Source organism: Triticum dicoccoides, chromosome 4B (assembly GCF_002162155.2).
Source record: "Triticum dicoccoides isolate Atlit2015 ecotype Zavitan chromosome 4B, WEW_v2.0, whole genome shotgun sequence".
In the NCBI taxonomy this organism is placed as follows: Eukaryota; Viridiplantae; Streptophyta; class Magnoliopsida; order Poales; family Poaceae; genus Triticum; species Triticum dicoccoides.
Genome location: NC_041387.1, coordinates 387894235 through 387911770, shown reverse-complemented (window position 1 = coordinate 387911770; position 17536 = coordinate 387894235).

The following is a 17536-nucleotide window of genomic DNA, read 5'->3' as shown; positions in this document are numbered from 1 at the left end:
CCCTCGTACTCCCCTCCACCTACCACTACACTGCCGCATCTTCCACGGCTGTTGTTCGTTCCCGTTCGTTCCCGTTCGAGGCCTCGCCGTCGTTCTCCGCCTTGGTTCGCTCGCTGTGCCTGCCGCCGTATGGTGTTGTCAACATGGTCAACAACCAAGAGGAAACAGGAGATGACTGTACATGGAGAGGCTGACAGTAGGGACCCACCAAGGTCATTGCATTTCGCAAGCAGGTGCCTCATTATTACAAGCCAAAAAAATACTTCCTCCTAATTGTTTGAAAACTAGGTCCCCACGCCATTGTCAATGTAGTCAATAAACGAGAAAATTACACAACAAGCCGATAACATCAGGGACCCAGCAGCTCGCCCAGTTGTTTTTCAGTTTCAGAGACGGAGCTCAACTGCGCGTTGTGCGGGGGCTGTGGCCCGTCTAGCCCACGATTACACTTTTATTAAGCACATGACGAGCCCAGTTGATATAGTTTTTCTTTCTAAAATTGGCTAGCCCAGTTCTTTTTTTATAGAATACCAAAACCGAGGCCTACTTGCTTTTCTCAGCCCTGCTGGGCTGCAAATCTTTCAAGGCGAGGAGGGATGTAAGCAGTAAGAAATGGGCTTCCCTAGAAAATGGGCTATATGTTGTAAGAAATGGGTTGTAAATTTTTAAACCAAAGCCAACCGGCAATTGCATTAAAATATCATTTTTCGGGATTTCTCTACTCTCTACTCTTATAAAAACCAAAGCCAACTGGCAATTACATTAAAATATCATCTTTTCTCCCACAAGATAAACTACTCATACAAATGCATCTTCATGTTCCGTGCAACGAACGGGCATCTTGCTAGTTAAGATTCAAAATTTCATTCATTTTTTTGCGGAGAATTGTTTTTTGAATTTTATTTTGATATTATTTTTTGAAAATTATTTTTAACGTGTCTCGAAATTTCGTGATTAAAAGAGTTCGGACCCCACCGAAATATGCAAAATTTCATTGAATTTTTTAGCAGTGCCCAGAATATATGGTCTGTAATGCTAATAAAAAGAATATGGGCTTCAAATATCCTTAAGAATTAGCAAATGGGTTGTAAATTATTGAAAATAATGGCTAATGGGTTGTATGATGTTTTCCATAGATTTGGAGGCTGACTTCTGGGCCTACTAGGTTGACGATGACGCTGTCCTAAATTTTTTTTGATGCGTACGCAAGGCTTGGTCAACTTATTCAACACACAACAGTGACTGTTGGATGTCCATCCAACGGCCGCCGTGCTTCTTCAATCTCTGATCTTCCTGCTCCAACCGACCAAACCAGCACCAGCGGGACTGCCTGCTCCCTCCTCCCGTGGCTGGCTGTGCTGTCACAGGCCATCCCTCTAACCACCCACACATCCTATTATTTTCCGGCGACGTCAGCTTCACCCCGTAGCCGACCAGTCAGCGCTCGTACTCCCCTCAGCGTGGGCATCCGCTGCGGTGGCTTCGCCGGCTCCGGGTGGTTCTCTTCCTGGGCCTCGCCCTTGTCCACCGCGTTTGTGCTCTCGGCGCGGCGAGGTCAACATGGTCAACAAACAACAGCCATCGGAAGAGGCTGACAGTAGGGGCCCACAAAGGGAAATGCCTCCTTATTACGTGCAAAAAAATGAATACTCCCCCTACTAGCTGGGACTTAGCTTCGTGGGAGGCTGACTTGTGGGCCTACTAAGTTGATGGGGATGGAGGGCTTTGTCAACTTAGTCAATATGAACGATTCTAGCTCTAGTGACCGTACGATGTCCATCCCACGGCCGTAGTGCTTCTTCAACCTCTGGTCTTCGTGCTCCAGCCACCCAAAGCAGCGCCAGTCGTGCCGCATGCTCCTGCCTCTCGTGGCCGGCTGTGATGCCACAGAGGGCTCACCGCCCCCTACTACTCCCACTGCTGGCCAGGCCATCCCTCTACTCACCCACACCCCCTGTTATTCTGCGGCGACGTCAAACTCAGACCGCAGCTGAACCAGTGAACCCTCGTACTCCTCTTCGTGTGGGCATCCACTGCTGTGTCTTCCCCGGCTCCGCGTCGTCCCCTTCCTAGGCCTCGCCGCCGTCCACTGCCGTGGTGCTCATGGCGTGGCATGGTCAATGTGGTCAACAACCGACTTCCATCGGAAGAGTACTGTATGTGGAGAGGCTGACAGCTGGGTCCACAGCGGCCGCAAGGAAGTGCCTCCTTATTACGCACAAAATAATTATTCCTCCACCTGACAGCAGGGACCCACCGGACGGGCCACCGTATTTTGCGAAAAAACATTCCCCCCTGACTGCTGGGACCCACCAGCTACACCTTCACACGCAAGGAAGTGCATCCGGGCAAAAAAACAATTCGCCCCCTGACTGCTAGGACCCACCAGCTACATCTTTGCATGCAAGGAAGTGCCTGACAATCGGGACCCACCTGGTCGAAGCGTATGTAGTGTTGTCATTCTGGTCGCGAACATGTACGTACATACTGGTCGATGTAGAGGCATGCCCGTGTCGTAGTAGAGGCACGCACGTAGCATGTACACATACGTACAACAGCCAGGATGCAAGAAAGAAAAATACGACCACGTATGTACAAACGGACGGGGTCTCGAACGCCTATTCGCGCATACATACGGCCAGGGCTTGTGTACATGGCTGGGTCGGAACGGAGAAACAGCGTCGTCGTCGTGTTCATGGGAAGCCAACCGGCTGGGTCAGAACAGAATGCATCGTCGTGTTCATCGGGAGGGCTTGGACAGAACAGGCGATGGAAACGAGGCCTGGCGTACAGCAGAACAGAGGAAATGGCCTTGTGTTCGACCGACCACGTTCAAAACGGGATCTTGTTCATTGGGACGGGTTTTGCATACCGCAAAACAGAGGAAACAGGCTTGCGTTGGACCTCCTACGGTCGAAACGGGGTCATGTTGATCGGAAGGGGTGTGGCGTACCGCAAAATGGACGAAATGGACTTGTGTTGGAGCGCTACGGTCAAAACGGGGGTCCTGTTCATCAAGAGGGGTGTGGCGTACCGCAAAACGAGACTCCACAAGATACTTCTCATCTCCACCGTCGACCTCCTCCAGCCTCCACGGGCTATTGTTCATCCACCGTCGACCTCCTCCAGCCTCCACATGGGAGTGTTCATCCATGGGCTCCTGTTTATCCAGCCTCCACCGCGCGCTACTCCACCGGTTACTGTTCAACCACCCCTCCACAGGCTACTGTTCATCCACCCCTCCATCGTCTACCGTTCATCCACCCCTCCAGGGGGTCGTCTTGTTCATCTAGCCCTCCACGGGGTCCTGTTCATCCAGCCCCAACCGGCTCAATCGATCGGGGTCCTGTTAATCCAGAGGCAATGCCACGGGGTCCTGTTCATCCACCCCCCCCCCCAACACTCACTGTTGATCCAGAGGCAGCATCTATCAGCTTCAGTTAGCAGCAGTAGCGAAGGAATCGCTCGATCGGGTTCAGTTAACAGCCATTGATCGATCACTCGGGTTCAGTAACGTGTAGCCTGCAGTGCAATCGCTCGGGTTCAATTAGAGCCCAACGCCTCGCTCGGGTTCAGTTAGAGCCCAATGCCTCGCACACACGCGCGTACGTGTACGAGAGAAACGCGCATCGCTCGGCCCCTACAACCCACCGTAACCGGGAACACTGATGACCCACAAGTATAGGGGATCTATCGTAGTCCTTTCGATAAGTAAGAGTGTCGAACCCAACAAGGAGCAGAAGGAAATGATAAGCGGTTTTCAGCAAGGTATTCTCTGCAAGTACTGAAATAAGTGGTAATAGATAGTTTTGTGATAAGATAAATTGTAACGAGCAACAAGTAACAAAAGTAAATAAAGTGCAGCAAGTTGGCCCAATCCTTTTTGTAGCAAAGGAAAAGTGAGGGAGTCCTGGATTAGGGGGTGTCCGGATGGCCGGACTAAGACCTTTGGCCGTACTCCCGGACTATGAAGATACAAGATTGAAGACTCCGTCCCATGTCCGGATGGAACTTTCCTTGGCGTGGAAGGCAAGCTTGGCGATACGATATGAAGATCTCCTCCCGTTGTATCTGACTCTGTGTAACCCTAGCCCTCTCCGGTGTCTATATAAACCGGAGAGTTTTAGTCCATAGGACGAACAACAATCATACCATAGGCTAGCTTCTAGGGTTTAGCCACTCCGATCTCGTGGTAGATCTACTCTTGTACTACCCATATCATCAATATTAATCAAGCAGGAGTAGGGTTTTACCTCCATTGAGAGGGCCCGAACCTGGGTAAAAACAACGTGTCCCTTGTCTCATGTTACCATCCGCCTAGACGCACAGTTCGGGACCCCCTACCCGAGATCCGCCGGTTTTGACACCGACATTGGTGCTTTCATTGAGAGTTCCTCTGTGTCGTCGACTTTAGGCCCGATGGCTTCTTCGCTCGTCAATCGCGATGCGGTCCGGGATGAGACTTTTCTCCCCGGACAGATCTTCGTATTCGGCGGCTTCGCACTATGGGCCAACTCGTTCGGCCATCTGGAGCAGATCGAAAGCTACGCCCCTGGCCATCAAGTCAGGTTTGGAAGCTTAAGCGAAACGGCCGACATCCGCGGGGACTTGATATTCGACGGATTCGAGCCACGACCGGGCGCGCCGCACTGTCATGATGGGCATGATTTAGCTCTGCCATCGGACAACACCCAGAGCGTCGCTCAGGTGTCCGCTCCGACCATTAGCTCGGAGCCCACTGCGCCAGTCGGGGACGGACGGTTGGACGCCGCCCCGGAAGCTGCAACCTCTACGGCGATAGAGCCGGATACCAGCCTAGTCCTTCGCAAGGCCCGTGACTCCAAGGTGCCGGACTCCGATCCGGACTCCGTAAATCCCGCACCTCTTCCGATTAAGCCCGATTGGGCTCCGGTCATGGAGTTCACCGCCGCGGACGTCTTTCAGCACTCGCCTTTTGGCGATATCCTGAATTCATTAAAGTCTCTCTCTTTGTCAGGAGAGCCCTGGCCGAACTACGGCCAACACGGTTGGGATGCGGACGACGAAGAAATTCGAAGCCCACCCACCACCCACTTTGTAGCCACTGTCGACGATTTAACCGACATGCTCGACTTTGACTCCGAAGACATCGACGGCATGGACGCCGATGAAGGAGACGATTAAGAACCAACACCTATAGGGAACTGGAAAGCCACCTCGTCATATGACATATACATGGTGGACACCCCTAAAGCGGGGGATGGCGAGGAGAAAACGGAGGATGATCCCTCCAAGAAGCAACCCAAGCGCCGACATCAGCGGCGCTGCTCTAAGTCCCGCCAAAGCAAAAACGGCGATTCCGGCACCGGAGATAACAACACGCCGGACAGCGCCGAAGACAACCCCCTCCAGCAGGATTCAGTGCAGGAGGATGAAGGAGCCAGCCCTCATGAGAGAGCGGCCGACAAAGAGGATGAGGACGACAATTATATGCCTCCCTCCAAAGACAAGGCAAGCCTCGACGACGACGAATTCATCGTGCTAGAGGATCCCGTCGAACAAGAGAGTTTCAAATGCAGGCTCATAGCCACGGCAAGCAGCCTCAAGAAGAAACAGCAGCACCTTAGAGCTGACCAAGACTTGCTAGCCGACAGATGGACCGAAGTCCTAGCGGCCGAAGAGTATAAACTAGAACGCCCATCCAAGAGCTACCCAAAGCGCAGGCTGCTACCCCAACTTGAGGAGGAAGCAACTAAACCTACATCACCAGCATACGATGCGCCCGATCGGCCACCCCGTGGCCGTGATAGAGAGGCCTTCAGGCCCTCGACCCAAGCCGCACCCCGGCACCGCTCAAAACATACCAGAGTACGGGGAGATGCAACAGACCTGCAAGACATCTTGGAGAATAAGGCAAGGCAAACAAGATCGATCTACGGATCGCATGGGCGCCCCGCTTCACGTGACGCTAGCCGTCACGCCGGACATAATAAGTATGGCCCGGCCGAATACAACAGACCAAGCTCGTCCGAGCTGCGTCGTGATATAGCCCAGTACAGGGGTGCCGCACACCCACTATGCTTCACAGACGAAGTAATGGATCATCAAATCCCCGAGGGCTTCAAACCCGTAAACATCGAATCATACGATGGCACAACATATCCTGCGGTATGGATCGAGGATTATCTCCTTCATATCCACATGGCCCGTGGTGATGATCTATAGGCCATCAGATACCTCCTGCTCAAGCTTAAAGGACCAGCTCGACATTGGCTTAACAGCCTGCCAGCGGAGTCAATTAGTTGTTGGGAGGACGTAGAATCCGCATTCCTTGACAACTTCCAGGGTACGTATGTGCGACCACCAGACGCCGATGACCTAAGCCACATAATCCAGCAACCAGAGGAATCGGCCAGACAATTCTGGACACGGTTCCTAACCAAGAAAAACCAAATAGTCGATTGACCGGACGCCGAGGCCCTTGCAGCCTTCAGGCACAACATCCGAGACGAATGGCTTTCCCGTCACCTAGGACAGGAAAAGCCGAAATCCATGGCAGCCCTCACGACACTCATGACCCGCTTTTGTGCGGGAGAAGACAGCTGGCTAGCTCGTAGCAATAACATAACCAAGAGCCCCGGCAATTCGGATACCAAGGACAACAACCGCAGTCATGTCGCAACAAGCATAAGCGCCGCATTAACGGTGACAATACTGAAGATACGGCAGTCAATGCCGGATTCAGAGGCTCTAAACCGGGTCAGCGGAAGAAGCCATTCAAAAGAAACCCTCAGGGCCCATCCAGCTTAGACCGGATACTCGATCGCTCGTGCCAGATACACGACACCCCCGAACAGCCAGCCAATCACACCAACAGGGATTGTTGGGTGTTCAAGCAGGCAGGCAAGTTAAGTGCCGAAACCAGAGACAAGGGGCTACATAGCGATGACGAGGAGGGGCCCCGACCGCCGAAAAACAAAGGACAGAAGGGATTTCCCCCGCAAGTTCGGACAGTGAACATGATATACGCAACTCACATCCCCAAAAGGGAGCAGAAGCATGCTCTCAAGGACGTCTATGCATTGGAGCCAGTTGCCCCAAAGTTCAACCCATGGTCCTCCTGCCCGATCACCTTCGATCGAAGGGACCATCCCACCAGCATCCGTCATGGCGGATTCGCCGCACTGGTCCTAGACCCAATTATCGACAGATTTCACCTTACCAGAGTCCTAATGGACGGCGGCAGTAGCCTGAACCCGCTTTACCAGGACACAATGCGAAAAATGGGCATCGATCCTTCAAGGATTAAACCCACAAAGACAACCTTCAAAGGTGTCATACCAGGTGTAGAGGCCAGCTGTACAGGCTCGGTTGCACTCGAAGTGGTCTTCGGATCCCCGGATAACTTCCGGAGCAAGGAGTTAATCTTCAACATAGTCCCATTCCGCAGTGGCTATCACGCCCTGCTTGGACGAACCGCATTTGCAAAATTCAATGCGGTGCCGCACTACGCATATCTCAAGCTCAAGATGCTAGGACCTCGCGGAGTCATCACGGTAAACGGAAACACCGAACGCTCTCTCCTAATGGAGGAGCACACGGCGGCCCTGGTGGCAGAAGTACAGAGTAGCCTCTCAAGGTAGTTCTCCAATCCAGGCGTCAAACGTCCGGACAACGTCAAGCGAGCCCAAAGTAACCTACAACAAATCTGGCTGGCACGTTCCGAGCAAGCATAGCAGTGCGGCCCCAACCCCAGCCCCCGCCAAATGGCGATACGGGTACCACGCGTACATAATTACGGCTTAGAGATACCATGGGCATAAGGGGAGGGGCGCAACAACGGCACGCCCAGAATGCGGCTCAACCGCACTAAGGGGCTCCCTATTTCGTCGTTTTCCTTTTTACACACTTTCAGGACCCAACTATTCGGAAGGCCTGTCCGGCAATACACTTGCCGAACCCACGATGCAACAGCCAGGGAGAGAGCAAGCCACGTCAAAAGTCTAGGTGGTCTCTATAACGAGTTTAATACCTGTTTTACTTACACTCCCGCAGCTTGCCCCTGGAGGGGAACATGTCAAATACTCCCATCTCTTGCTTACCGCACTTCTTGTATCGTTCTGCTTCTGCAGTAGCCCTTTTTTAATAAACAATATATAGCTCTTACCTATTATTGTACTTATCTATTTTTTATATACAAATATGTTCAGTCATGACATTCTGCAACCGTACACTTTGGTGCGGACAATACACCAGGGGCTTACAACACCCTATAACATGGTGTGAGAAGACCGAACACTCTCACGAGTGCGGCACCCCGAACTTATAGCACTATATGCATCGGCTTTGAATCATGTCTTTGGTCAATAGTTGGGTTTGCCTGGCTCCCATGTTTTGGTACCTTACGTCCGCATTGTTGGCTAAGGTAGCGCTGGGAGAACTACTACGATTGTGCCCCAGTTGAGCTGGGTTAACACCTCAGTAGAGAAAGCTAAAACTGACTGTCATGATAGTGCGAGAGATCGGTCACTGTTCGCGAGGTTTCTTCGAGTCCTTAAAGACTTATGCCGCTTCGAGCAAGGAACCAGATTTATCCAGCCTAGGCGTGGATAGTGCTCCGAACTCGGTCTTCCGAATACTAGGGGCTTCGCCAAAATTTAAAATTATAGAATTCTATGGCTAAGTGAGAGTGATAAAGCATTATAAGTCCGATGGCCTGGTTCGTTGTGCTGAACGCCTCCCTAGATGGACCCAAGAATGGGAACAAGAGCGCTCAGGTTTATCCTGAACACCCCAGCACTTGTGGCATGGGGGTCAAAGCCGACGACTTGCATCTCTCAGATTTGATAAACGGCCACACAGAAGGTAATATTTTAAATTAACAAGCGTTGCTCAACGCATATGAACAAAGCTTCAGCGTACAGGATAACAAATGCGAGTCTACTAAAAAATTACATCTTTGGAGCACTCATCCGCTATACGGCGGGCACCCTTCAGAACGCCATTATAATACATCTCAGGCGTACGATACTCCTTGCCCGGCGGTGGCGCGTCCGTCAACAGCTTCTCCACGTCTAGCTTGCCCCAGTGCACCTTAGCACGGGCAAGGGCCCGACGGGCACCTTCAATACAAACGGAGCGCTTGACGACCTCAATCCACGGACACGCGTCCACCAGCCGCTGCACCAGACCAAAGTAGCTCCCAGGCATGACTTCTCCAGGCCACAGCCGAGCTATGAGGCCCTTCACGGCCAGTTCGGCCACCTTGTGGAGCTCGACCACCTGCTTCAGCTGGTCGCTCAAGGGCACCGGATGTTCGGCCTCAGCATACTGAGACCAGAACACTTTTTCCGTCGAACTCCCCTCTTCGGCTCGGTAGTATGCGGCGGCATCAGACACACTACGGGGCAGACCGGCGAACGCTCCTGGAGAGCTCCGGATTCGGGTAAGTAGCAGATAATTAACTTTTATATTTTTGCTTTGCATAAAGAATGCCTTACCCGCGGCTATCTTCTTCATCGCCTTGATCTCCTGAAGGGCCTTCTAGGCTTCGGCCTTAGCGGTCTTGGCACTCTCAATAGCCAAGGCAAGCTCGGACTCTCGAGTCTTCGAGTCACGCTCCAAACTCTCATGTTTTTCCACGAGAGCCTGGAGCTCTTGCCGCACCTCCGCCACCCGCGCCTCCTGCTTCTCTCGCTCGGTGCGCTCCAAGGCCGCACTCTTTTTGGCCTTGGAGACCGCCTCCTTCAGGGTCGCCACCTCGGTCGTGGCTCCTGCAACATTTACGTTGGTCCTGTTATTATTTTGCAACCAAGTATTTCTATATACATTTATAGGAGGTACTATGTACCCTCTTTATCCTCGAGCTGCTTCTTGGCACGGCCGAGCTCGCTCTCGAACTGCTCGAGGCTTTCCTTCAATGCATTGACCTCCGCAGTCAGTGCGGCAGAGGTCCGCAGCGCAACCTGCATTCCCATATTGACATATTTCTATTAGACTCTTGCGTATATCTTTTTAGATCCTCAGCTCAGCTTTTCTTTCCGAACACCGAACTGAGCATCAGGGGCTACTGTCTATGCGGTAATATTTTTTATATGTTTTTGAACACATACCTCAAAGCCCGTTAACAGGCTTGTACAGGCTTCCGTCAGCCGCTCTTGGCGGACTGAACCTTCTGAATCACCGCACTCATAACAGTGCGGTGTTCCTTGTCGATGGAGGAGCCGTTAAGCGCCTCCAGCAAATTGTCCGGTGCCTCTGGATGGATGGAAGTCGCCGGCGTCGCAGGCTTGCCCTTCTTATGAAGGCGCCATCTGTCGGACTCTGGAACCGCTGATGGTTCCGGAGCAGTGTCTGGCCTGGGGCCAGACTTAGATCCCTCCGGGGCTTTACCCCCTTCGGTCTGGAGTCCAGGAGATTGCCTTGCGGCGCCTCCAGGACCACCTCCTCCTGGTTTAGTCCCTTTCGGGACCCCACCTCGGCGTCGTCCGCAGGGAGCGGGGAGGAGGTCGTCGGAAGCGAAGCGCTGTTCACATCCGACGAATTCAGGGAGCCGCTCGACGAATCACCGAGCTGAGCTCTGAGCGGACTGCATGATTAAAATTTGGCGTAAGACATTACCAAATAATACAAGAGCTCCATGAGTCATTCGGGTAACCGGACACTTACGACTTTGCCAGGGGCTTGACCCTGGATGGCCATTCCTCCCCGCCGTCTTCGGCATCGGAGGCGTAGTCCGGCAGATGGGTCTTCCCCTTCTTGGACCCTCCGGCCTCCCCCGTTGGGGCGGCCTTCCTTTTCTTTCCTCCCCCCGTTGGAGGGGGAGAGGCTTCTTCTTCTCCTTCCTCCTCCTCGTCTTCCGAAGCGGAGGGCGCGTCGGGGTTGTTGGGCGATGAATCCGACACCACCGGGCGCCGAGAACTCTTTCGGGTCCACGTGGCCTTCTTCTCCGGCACCACATGAGGTGCCGGAACCAGTAGCTTTGCTAAGCGTGCATCTGCTGGGCCTTCGGGCAAAGGGGTCGGACAGTCAAACTGTCCGGATGTCCTCTTCCAGTCCTGTCAAAGGAACGGGAGTTTAGATCCCACATAAAGTCACACTATGAAATTCGGGTATCCCGTAAGGGACTAAATGTAAGCTTACTTTGGAGGCTTGACGTTTGGCGAAAAATCCGCGATCCTCGGTGACGGGAGGGGAGACCTCGGAACTCTTGAAAAGCACCTTCCAGGCGTCCTCGTGCTTCGTTTCAAAGAGCCGGGATAGAGTCTGGTGCTAGGCCGGGTCGAACTCCCACAAATTGAAGTCCCGTCGTTCACACGGGAGGATCCGGTGGAAGAGCATGACCTGGACTACGTTGACAAGCTTGACCTTCTTGGTCACCAGGTCTCAGACGCAGGTTTGGAGTTCGGTCACCTCTTCCGGATTGCCTCACGACAGGCCCGTCTCTTTCCAAGATGTGAGCCGGGTGGGGATGCCGGATCAAAATTCGGGGGCCGCTACCCACTTAGGGTCACGCGGCTCGGTGATATAAAACCACCCCGATTACCACCCTTTGATGGTTTCCACGAAGGCACCCTCGAGCCAAGTGACATTGGCCATCTTTCCCACCATAGCACCTCCGCATTCTGCTTGTCGGCCTTTCACAACCTTCGGCTTGACGCTGAAGATCTTCAGCCATAGGCCAAAGTGAGGCTGGATGCGGAAGAAGGCCTCACACACGACGATAAACGCCGAGATATTGAGTATGAAGTTCGGGGCCAGATCGTGGAAGTCCAGGCCGTAGTAGAACATGAGCCCCTGAACGAACGGGTGAAGAGGAAAACCCAGTCCGCCGAGGAAATGGGGAAGAAAAAACCCTCTCATGGGGCCTGGGGGTGGGGATGAGTTGCCCCACATCTGGAAGCCGGTGCGCGATGTCGTCAGACAAGTATCCGGCCTTCCTCAGCTTTTTGATTTGCCCCTCCATGACAGAGGAGGCCATCCATCTACCTCCCGCTCCGGACATGGTTGGAGAAGGTTGAGGTGGGAAGTGCGGGCTTGGGCACTGGAGCTCGATCACGCAGGGATGGATAAGCAGAAGAGGAAGAAGGCGTGAATGGAAAGGGCGGATTCTTATCCCCTTATATGGGCGGCCAAAACTATGAGCCCCCATCGGCCTAATAAAACTCGCTTTTCTCCCAAGCGCCGCGGTTAATGGCGCGGTTGGGTTACCCACGCCCGTATTGATGAGAATCCCGAAATAAGGGGACATGATCTCTGCTTTGACAAGACGTGCCAAGGAAACCGCCTCGCTAAACGCGCTGACGTGGAACAGTAAAATGAATAAAAGCCTGGCCGTGGCATGATGTCATGCCGCGGAATACATCAGCAGATCCGATTGATTCAAATATTATTCTCTCTACGGTGGAATGTCGAACTTATTTTGCAAAGCCGGACACTACCCTGGTGTTCAACATCTTCTATGGAATATTCGGAGGAGGAACCCGCCTTGCAATTCCGAAGACAACTTGCGCGCCGGACTCGTCGTCATTGAAGCCTGGTTCAGGGGCTACTGAGGGAGTCCTGGATTAGGGGGTGTCCGGATGGCCGGACTCCCGGACTATGAAGATACAAGATTGAAGACTCCGTCCCAGGTCCGGATGGGACTTTCCATGGCGTGGAAGGCAAGCTTGGCGATACGATATGAAGATCTCCTCCCATTGTAACCGACTCTGTGTAACCCTAGCCCTCTCCGGTGTCTATATAAACCGGAGAGTTTTAGTCCATAGGACGAACAACAATCATACCATAGGCTAGCTTCCAGGGTTTAGCCACTCCGATCTCATGGTAGATCTACTATTGTACTACCCATATCATCAATATTAATCAAGCAGGAGTAGGGTTTTACCTCCATCGAGAGGGCCCGAACCTGGGTAAAAACATCGTGTCCCTTGTCTCCTGTTAACATCCGCCTAGACGCATAGTTCGGGACGCCCTACCCGAGATCCGCCGGTTTTGACACCGACAACAAGCCTGGACGAACTCTTATAATAGGAAAAACGCTCCCGAGGACACATGGGAATATCTTCAAGCTAGTTTTCATCACGCTCATATGATTCGTGTTCGGTACTTTGATAATTTGATATGTGGGTGGACCGGTGCTTGGGTAATGCCCTTACTTGGACAAGCATCCCACTTATGATTAACCTCTATTGCAAGCATCCGCAACTACAACAAAAGTATTAAGGTAAACCTAACCATAGCATGAAACATATGGATCCAAATCAGCCTCTTATGAAGCAACACATAAACTAGGGTTTAAGCTTCTGTCACTCTAGCAACCCATCATCTACTTATTACTTCCCAATGCCTTCCGCTAGGCCCAAATAATGGTGAAGTTTTATGTAGTCGACATTCACATAACACCACTAGAGGTTAGACAACATACGTCTTATCAAAATATCGAACCAATACCAAATTCACATGACTACTAATAGCAAGACTTCTCCCTTGTCCTCAGGAACAAATGTAATTACTCACAAAGCATATTCATGTTCATAATCAGAGGGGTAATAATATGCATAAAGGATCTGAACATAAGATCTACCACCAAATAAAGGAAGTAGCATCAACTACAAGGAGTAATCAACACTACTAGCAACCTACTAGCACCAATCCCGGACTTTGAGACAAGAATTGGATACAAGAGATGAACTATGGTTTGGAGATGAGATGGTGCTGGTGAAGATGTTGATGGAGATTGCCCTCTCCCAATGAGAGGAGCGTTGGTGATGACGATGGTGATGATTTCACCCTCCCGGAGGGAAGTGTCCCCGGCAGATTAGCTCTGCCAGAGCCCTAGATTGGTTCTGCCAAGGTTCCGCCTCGTAGCGGCGGAGTCTCATCCCGAAAGGTTGCCTTGTATTTTTTTCTCATCAAAAGACTTCATATAGGAGAAGATGGGCGTCGGAGAGCCACCAGGGGGCCCACGAGGTAGGGGGGCGTGCCAAGGGGGGCGCGCCCCCCACCCTCGTGAGCAGGGTGTGGGCCCCCTGGCCTTCATCTTTGGCGATGATTTTTCTTTATTTATTTTAAGACATGCCGTGGAGTTTCAGGACTTTTGGAGTTGCGCAGAATAGTCCTTCAATATTTGCTCCTTTTCCAGCCCAGAATTCCAGCTGTCGGCATTCTCCCTCTTCATGTAAACCTTGTAAAATAAGAGAGAATAGCCATAAGTATTGTGACATAACGTGAAATAACAGCCCATAATGCAATAAATATTGACATAAAAGCATGATGCAAAATGGACGTATCAACTCCCCCAAGCTTAGACCTTTCTTGTCCTCAAGCGAAAAGCCGATAACTATAAATATTTCCTCATGTTTAGAGGTAGAGGCGTCGATTAAAATAAAAATACGGACATGAAGGGATCATGATTATTTCATAACAGCAATATATATAGATTTTGTCATATGATTACTCATGTTCAAGTGACGATCTTTTCACAAAGCCAAAGTATGAATCAGAAACCTTATTGGGCACCAACAAATTATACCCTCAGTCATTGAAGCAATTGCAATTTATCATAACATCGGAAAGAGTCTATGTCAGAGCTTAAAAGCAAGTCCACATACTCAACTATCACTTAGTCCTTCATAATTGCTAACACTCACGCAATACTTGTGGTTATGGAGTTTTAATCGGACACAGAGAAAGATAGGGGCTTATAGTTTGCCCCACAACCTTTTACCTCAAGGGTAATGTCAACAATAATAATTCATGCTCCCTCGCATCCAATTAGATATATATATATATATATATATATATATATATATATATATATATCATGTTCTTTCCAACATGCTGAGCTTGCCAAAGGATAAAATGAAAAAGGAAAGGTGAAGATCACCGTGACTCTTGCATAAGATAGAGGATAACAATAAAAGATAGGCCCTTCGCAGAGGGAAGCAGAGGTTGTCATGCGCGTTTAGGGTTGATGCACAAAATCTTAATGCAAAAGAACGTCACTTTATATTGCCCCTTGTGTGTGAACCTTTATTATGCAGTCCGTCGCTTTTATTGCGTCCACAACAAGTTCGTACAAAGTTTATTTTCTCCGCACTAATAAATCATGCATATTTAAAGAGCAATTTTTATTGCTTGCACCGATGACAACTTACTTGAAGGATCTTACTCAATCCATAGGTAGATATGGTGGACTCTCATGGCAAAACTGGTTTAAGGGTATTTGGAAGCACAAGTAGTATTTCTACTTAGTGCTGAGAATTTAGCTAGCATGAGGGAGAAAGGCAAGCTCAAAACGGTAGAGGATCCATGACAACATACTTTATCTCAGATGTAAGAAAACATAACTCATTATGTTGTCTTCCTTGTCCAACATCAACTCTTTAGCATGTCATATTTTAGTGAGTGCTCCCAATCATAAAAGATGTCAATGATAATATATATATATGTGAAACCTCTCTTCCCTTATTACTTCCTATTAATTGCAACGATTACCAAAGCTATATTTGTCAACTCCCAACAAATTTTAATCATCATACTCTTTCTATGTGAAGTCATTACTTTCACTAAGATCAATATGAACTCTTTGATTCTTTTTATTCTTTTTCTTCTAATCACCCAAGATCATGGCAAAATAATCAAGCCCTTGACTCAACACTAATCTTTATTATATAGCTCACGGACTCAATTACAAAAGAAGGATCATAAAGTAAAACTCAAAACTAGATCATGCCATGATTTTATTCTACTAAATCAAGATACTACTAATAGGATCAAACTAAGAAAAACGGTAAAGATAGGAGTTGTGATGGTGATACGATACCAGGGCACCTCCCCCAAGCTTGGCAGTTGCTAAGGGGAGTGCCCATACCCATGTGATTATGTATCCTTCTTTGTTGTTGGCGGTGGAGGTGTTGATGATGATGGAGTCATTACATTTTTCTTCTCTAGCTTGCGTCTGCGGCTAAAATTTCCGTCCCTCAGATCCTCATTCTCGAGCTCAAGTTTCATTATCTTTTTGCATAGTGCTGCCTTGTTGTCCTGCAAAAAACGAGGTGGGATAGATTGGACCTTATGGAGGCTTGACTTCTTGAACTCCACATGCATATCACCAGGTTGAGGTAGGGGATAGTCCTCTTCGTCGGAACTCGTTTCCTCCTTCCTCTTTGGATCATAGTCTTCTTCTTCCTCCGTGGTCCAGCCATAATGCTCCACATCCCCAAATACCTTGGGATTTGCAATATAATCAGCCATGTAGCTCTCTCCCTCCGAATCTTGGGAAGACATCTTGCTCTAGTCTGCAGCAGCAATGGCTCGAAACAAAAACAGGGGATATTTGCGTGATACGAGAGTCAAAACCTTCGGGAGTATATATAATGAATTTTTACCGACCAAAATATATATCGTGCAAGGAAACAGAGTCCGGAGGGCACACGAGGTGCTCACGAGGTAGGGGGGCGCGCCCAGGGGGGTAGGGCGCGCCCTCCACCCTCGGGGCGGCCTCGCGTCCTCCCCGGACTGCTACTTATTTTTCTATTTTTCTAAATATTCCAAAACGGATAAATATTGCCTTAAAAATTGTTTTGGAGTCGGTTTACTTACCGTACCACATACCTATTCCTTTTTGGAGTCTGGAACGTTATGGAAAGTGTCCCTTATGTACTCCTCCGGGGTTACGGTTTCAATAATATTAGTGTCGGCGTACTAGAATAGGGGTACCCTAGTACCCCGAACTTGTGCACGGGAAGTTGCAGCACCCCGCGGCAAGGCTTGCTGGGCTAACACCAAGATCCTCCGTGCTTCCCTTGGAGCCATTCAAGAACAAAGTATTTAAGCTCAGGAGACAAGGCCCCGGCAAGAGGAGCTTGCCGGGAAGGCCAACCGAGGCACTCCAAGGAACTTGCCGCGACGCGCCACGCGCTCCGGCAAGGCAACAAGGGCCCGGCAAGAGGAGCTTGCCGGGAAGACCAACCAAGGTACCTCGAGGCTCGGTGAGTGACAAGCCTCCGGACCCGACAAGATAACAGCAGCGGCAAGGCGCTTGCCGCGGCAGGCGGCCACTCTGTGCCCACGCTCTAGCGCATCCACCAACGTGTCGCTCTGGGGACCTCTCCAGGCGCGCGTGGCGGGAGGCTGTGCAGCCAGCGGTGCGTAGTGGCATGCGAAGCTGACAAGATCGCCATCGTGGCGAACGGTGTCGCCCCTAACGGTCCTTTTCTGCACTGTTTGGGCGACTCAGACGGGCATTTAATGCCCTTGTCCCCTGCCGTCAGGGTTAGGTAGGGTGCACTGTACAAGTAACTGTACCAACCACCTCACTTTTTACATTTGTACCCTTCTCTGCGTTGCCACCTGTCGGTGACCCCTTTAGCGTATAAAAGGAGGCCCATGCGCAACGTAGAGGGGGTTCGGTTCGACTGGTTCATGAAGTTTGACTCATTCGTAACCCAAAAAAACACTACGCTCTCTCTCTAGAGCAAGAACACAAGATAATCAAACAAGCAGCAGTAGGAGTGTTATCTCTCCAGAGAGCTCCGAAGCTGGGTAAACTGCT